Source organism: Arachis hypogaea, chromosome 4 (genome assembly GCF_003086295.3).
Source record: "Arachis hypogaea cultivar Tifrunner chromosome 4, arahy.Tifrunner.gnm2.J5K5, whole genome shotgun sequence".
Classification (NCBI taxonomy): domain Eukaryota; kingdom Viridiplantae; phylum Streptophyta; class Magnoliopsida; order Fabales; family Fabaceae; genus Arachis; species Arachis hypogaea.
Window position 1 is genome coordinate 79178147 of NC_092039.1, and position 6793 is coordinate 79184939.

The following is a 6793-nucleotide window of genomic DNA, read 5'->3' on the forward strand; positions in this document are numbered from 1 at the left end:
AAGTAAAATTGTATCAATTATGACACTAAAAAAAGTGGTATAATTTTATTTTATTTTAATAAGATGAATTAGTTGTTATAATTTGTCGTTAATAACTAGCTTTTTTTTCTTTATTTGTTATGTTATTAGACCATTCAACAAATTGGTTTTCTTAATAGTTCATGTTTGTTTTTTATTGTTGGTTTGTCGTTAGAATCAACCATGAAGAACTATTTAATTTTTTAATTAATAATAATATTTTATAAATTTAATATTTTTAGATTAATCTAATTTTTATTTTATTAAACAAATTTTAGTTGAAAAAATAATTAAAAGTTATAATTTTTTAATTATTTCATATAATTTAATAAATAAATATATCTATTATTTAAATATGATGTTATATTAATAAAGAATAAAGTTGTCTATTATAAAACTTTAATGCATTTGATAAGCATTCTAAATATTGGAATTCAATTCAATTTTATAATTTTATTATTTTATTTTAAACACCAGAATTTAATTTAATTATGACTGGAATTTAATTTTTTATAGAATTTAATTCAATTTCATACTATTAAAAATTTCTAAACAAGCTGTTAAGCTTTCTATCTACTTATCACTTTAAATAGATGTTCATAGATTATAAATATTAATCATTTGTGAGATTTATTCTCTCTTGATCTCTTTATAGAATTCTCTAAACTTATCAAGGGTAATCATCTTTATGGCGTTCTTAGGTTTATTAATCTTTGATTATGGTGCCTTGTCGTATCCAATTTATCTATTCTTAGCTTCGTTCAAATTTATTTATACAACTCTATTTTTAGTCATTTTTGGGTTTATCTTATTATTTAAAATGTCATCTTTCTTCTTAGTATAAAATCTTTGAATTTCGAGATTTATAGCATGAATTATACGTTTGTGTTAGTTTTTGCAAATTTATATTCATTACAACCTTGGTAGATTAATTGATTATGAACTTTAAGTTATATCAGTACTTGCTTTTGAGAATTTTGGATAGGGTAAAGTTATAATATTTAGCTATTCTCCAACATTTTTTACCCAATAGAACTAAGTTCTAAGCTTTCATATCTTTTATTCCTAAAGCCACCCTCTTTTATAGATCTTGTCATAGTATCCTGTTTAATTCGGACCATTCTTCTTTCCATACCTCATTAACCCCACCAAAATTGAGAAAGTATACTGTGAATCTTATTAACAATGTGTTCGAAAACTTAAAATAAGAAAAAGTGTAGATTGGGATCGCTTATCCCATCGCTCTCAATAATATATGTCTATTCCCAGATGCAAGTAAATTTTTTTTCTTCCTGAGTATCTTTTATTGAATCTTGTCCTTAATGACTCTAAAAATAGCTTTTTTTAGATGTTTGGACACTAAAGAGAAAATCTAAGTATTTATTTTGTACTCTTACATGCTTAATGTTAAAAGTCTGGGCAATAGAAGACCTTGTGTTCTAAGGTGTATTATGACTAAAAAAATAACATACTTTTTCAAATTAACCTTTCAGCTACTGAAGTTCTCATAGTCATCTAGTAGTTCTAAAATTCGTTGGCTTGTTTCAACTGATCTTTTACAAAAGAAGATTAAATTATCAGCAAAAAATAAGTGATTAACAACCAGACATCTCTAATTAACTTGGGCTCCTTGATTTAACATGTTTTGCTCTTTTTTATGTAACAAAATAGTAAAACCTTTTTAACAAAAGAGAAAAAGATACGAGATAGGAGTTTATTCTGATGAATTCTTCTATTTAGTCTTGAAAAAATTAAAAAATTATCCTTCCACAGCAATAGAGTAAGAAACAATTGTTACAGCTCTTTAATCCAGTTAATCCACTTTAAATTAAAGTCTAAATTGTCCATAATGTTTCAAAGAAAGTGCCACTCAACTCTATTATAAGCTTTATTCACGTCTAACTTAATAGCCACCATATCATGATTTGACCCACTCTTTTTATTTTTTAAATAATGCATGTATTCGTGTATAGTAAAAATGTTATCTAAAATGAGCTTCCCTTTTAGAAAGACACTCTAATTGGGACTCGTAATTTTATTCATCATACTTTAATCTAAGATTTTGAAAACTACCAACTTCCATCACTAATTTAAGTCTGTCTCCTAGTTTGTGTCTAACTTCTAAAGTTTTAAAGGACTCTGGTAAAACCCTAAATTGCATCAAAACTATAAAATTGGGCACAATCTCATTGTTAAGGCTTTGATCTTCTGTCTAATATTTGGTGTGAAGGACTTAATCCTTAAACAGTCAAGGTGATCCACGTTCATTGTGCAGGACATCCACCTCCATCTTGAAAAAAAATTAAAATCTATTATCACCTATATCACTTACCCTACACCTCTATGATTTTTTTCATACTACCTTTTGGCTATTCTCCATGGTTTCTATTGAAAAGGATTTGAAAGTAAAGAATCTGCCAAAAAACCTATTAAAACAAGAATTTATTCCCTCAAATATCTATCTCCAATAATATCACATTTTTTATTTCCTCTTCATTATTCTCATAAGATCTATCCTCATTCCTCAATGTATCCGCTATATAAAAACACATGTTTTGTGACTTGGTCAAACTCACGATCTTTGGTTAGTGATAATGGATAGAGTCACATTGACTATAAAGAGCTTTAATAGTAGATAAAATTCTATTAGCAAAATCCTAACAAAGTACATGTATATCAATGAAGACTTATCATTGTTAAAAAATAATATTATACCATATACTTATGCAAGAGAATGAATATGATGTTTATATTTATATATAATAATAAATATTTAGTATAATAATAAAGGTTTAGTTAACATGTATATTGATGTTACTATATATTAGAATCAATAATTAGTATTAGAATGGTATTTATTTACTAAGTCATGCCAGTTGTACAATTAATAGATTAGTTAGGTCACTACTTGTGCATCTAGTTGTACATATATATATCAACATCAAATTTAATGAGAAGTAAGTCATTCATTTTTTTTCAAATCAAGTTTAATATAGTATCAGATAGAATAATCTCTCACTAGTTTTTCTTTTGCAATGCCACGCTCTACGATCCTTTTCTTTTTCCAAATTTTTCTGAGAAAACTTCTTTCTTACTATTCTTTACCCTTTTTCTTTCCTTTTTGTTTTGTTCGCTCTCCAATTTCATATAAGCCATGGAGGTTCCACAATCGATGGAAGTCCCTTAATCAGTGAGGTTCTTTGTTCAAGATCCTTACACACTACAACCTGGTGATCATTTCAGTCTGGTGCTGTCCTCTCAACCATTACAAGAAGATAACTATGTATCTTGAAATCGTTTAATATGCCTAGCATTAAATGGAAAGAGAAAATTAGGTTTCATAGATGGATCCATCACTAAACCAAATTTAACAATCGATCCTGTGCTTGCTGAATTGTGGCACTGCATGAATGATATTGTTACAACTTGGCTTCTAAACTCTATTTCAAAGGATATTGCTACTAGTGTTATCTGTGCTGGATCTCAGCTATGTTATGAAAAGACCTAGAAACAAGGTTCTCTCAAAGCAACGGTCCAAGAATCTTTGAGCTGAAAAAGGCTTTAATTATCCTAACTCAAGGTAATCTCTCTATTTTTCAGTACTTTACCAAGTTGAAAATAATTTGGGAAGAACTCAACACAAGTGGAGGAGCGAAAGCCTTCCAATCTCATCTTGATCAAGAACACGTCTTGTTCTTTTTAATGGGCTTGAATGATTCTTTCTCCAACATGAGAGGTCAAATTCTGTTATCGGACTCCCTCCTACCAATCTTGAAGATTTTCTCTTTAGTTCTTCAAGAAGAGAAACAATGCACTATTGGCATGGCCAATTCTATTGCGATACCTCAACAAGTCGCTTTTGTCGTGCGTTCTCACAGCACATTAAGGCCAGTCAGTGAATCAATACAGAGGAAAAGGAAAGCGAGACTACCCGCTCTGCACTCGCTGTAGTCTACTTGGTCACACACAAGATAAATGCTATAAGCTTCATGAATATCCACCAGGGTACAATAAAAACAAGCAAAAGAATTAGGTGAATCTTGCTGTTGAAATAATACCTGAACAAGAAAAGGAGCATGGAGCTAACAAAGACTCTAGATCTTCTCTCACGGCATCTCAGTACCAACAACTTATGAGTTTATTGCAGTCTTAACCAACTCTTTCTAGTAATGACAATCCTAAGATATGTTCAGGTGAAATTTTTTCAACTAGTTACCGGGATCCAAATCTTTTGACACATTCATGGATAATTGACTCAGGTGCTAGCACCCACCTAACCAATATTTATGCCTTACTTAATAATTCAAAACCATTGTCAAACCATTATGTCTCCATACCTGAACATACTAGAATACGTGCTATTGCCATGGGTACCATTCATATAAATAAATTTTTGGCTCTTTATAATGTCATTTACATTCTTTCTTTTCGGGTCAATCTGATATCAGTAAGTAGTTTAATAAAATTTTCTAAATGTAATGTCCACTTTTCTGACATTTCTTTCACAGTATAGGACCAAATTTTCAAGAGGGTGATTGGCAAAGATGATGAGTGTGGAGGTCTATTCTTGTTGGAATCTCCTCACCATCAACTCTTCAATTCTGTCAAACACTCCAATTCTTTAGTTTATCATGTAGATAGTTATACTTGGCATGCAAGATTAGGTCATATGTCAGAAAATATGTTTGTAAAATTGAGTCATTTTCTTTCAAATAATTCCTTAAAATTTGATTACTAAAGATGTGAAGTATGTCCCTTAACAAAGTTTAAACATTTGTCTTTTCATGTAAATAACAACTTGTATCAATCTTGATTTGATCTTATCCATTGTGACATTTGGAGAACATATCAGACTCCGACACACAATAAAATGAGATATTTTCTTACAATTATTAATGATTGTTCACGGTTTACTTGGACTTACCTACTCAAGCATAAATTTGATACAACAAATTCTTTGACTAATTTCATTTCTCTGGTTGAGACACAATTTAAAGTACAGGTGAAACAGATTTGTTCAGACAATGCTAAAGAGTTAGTTCTCACTTCTATAATCCAAAGGAATACTCCACCAATTTTCTTATGCTAAAAGACCTGAGTATAACTCTGTTGTGGAGCGCAAACATCAGCATTTATTAAATGTAGCCAAAACCCTCTTTTTCCAGTCTAAAGTAACAATTCAATTTTGGGAAAAGTGTGTTCTCACAGCCATATTCCTTATCAACAGATTGCCTAACCCTATTATTAATTTTCAAACTTCATATGAGAGAATTTTCCAAAAGCAGCCGGATTACCAAGCTTTGAGAGTGTTTGGCTTCATCTGTCATGCATTCACCCTATTTTTCAGTGAAACAAATTTTTTCCATGAGCTATAAAGGCTATTTTTCTGGCTACCCGATTGGCTATAAAGGGTACAAGCTGTATGATATAGAGAAGAAGAAGATTTTCATTTCTAAAGATGTAAGTTTTTCAAAAAATATATTTCCATTTTACTCCATCAACACTTTATACCATTTTCTCATCCAAGAATTTCCTGACATAGTGTTACCCTTAGCCATCCCTGACCCGCACATACCCACACTCATTGATCCTACCCAAACACACACCAATACCGAACTAATTTAAATAGAAACTACTAAAATAACAAATCCTAAGACTGTCCTAACCACTACAAATACTCACATTTTTCAAAACCAAACAACAACTCCCACTAGAAGATAACAAAGATAAAGCAAACCTCCTAACTACCTTATTGACTACCAATGCAACCAGGCCACCAACTCTATTTGTAATTTTGACACTGAGAGACACTTAACTCCATCATATGCTATTTTTATTGGAAATATCCAAGTCATCCCAGAACCAACCTATTTCCATCAGGCAGTAAAATTTTTAGAGTGGAAAAAAGCAATGAATGAAGAGATGAATGCTATGGAAGATAATAATACTTGGACCTTGACTCAATTACCTCCAAACAAGCACACCATTAAATGCAAGTAGATGTACAAAATCAAATGCAAAGCTGATGGCACTGTGGACATGTATAAAGCGAGGCTAGTTGTAAAAGGATACACACAACAAGCTGGGGTAGATTTTTGTGATACTTTCTCTCTAGTGGCCAAACTTGCCACTATTCGAGTTCTCCTGTCATTAGCAGTTATCAAAGGATGGGCATTATGGAAAATGAATGTAAACAATTGATGAGCGGATATTTTATACGCTTTTTGGGGGTAATTTCATGTAGATTTTAGTATGTTTTAATCAGTTTTTAATAAAATATTATTAGTTTTTAGGCAAAAATCATATTTCTGGAATTTTCTATGATTTTGTATGTTTTTCTGTGATTTCAGGTCTTTTCCGGCTGAAATTGATGGAGTTGAGCAAAAATCTGAGTTAGGCTGAAAAAAGACTGCTGATGCTGTTGGATCCTGACCTCCCTGCACTCGGAATGGAATTTTTGGAGCTACAGGAGTCCAATTGACGCGCTCTCAACGCCGTTGAAAAGTAGACATCCAGGGCTTTCCAGCAATATATAATAGTTCATACTTTGCGTGAAGATAGACGACGAAACTTGGCATTGAACGCCAAGTACATGCTGCTGTCTGGAGTTAAACGCCAGAAACACGTCATGATTCGAAGTTGAACACCCAAAACACGTTATAACTTGGAGTTCAACTCCAAGAAAAGCCTCAGCTCGTGGATAACTTTAGTCTTAGCCCCAGCACACACCAAGTGGGCCTCAGAAGTGGATTTCTGCACCAATTATCTTAGTTTA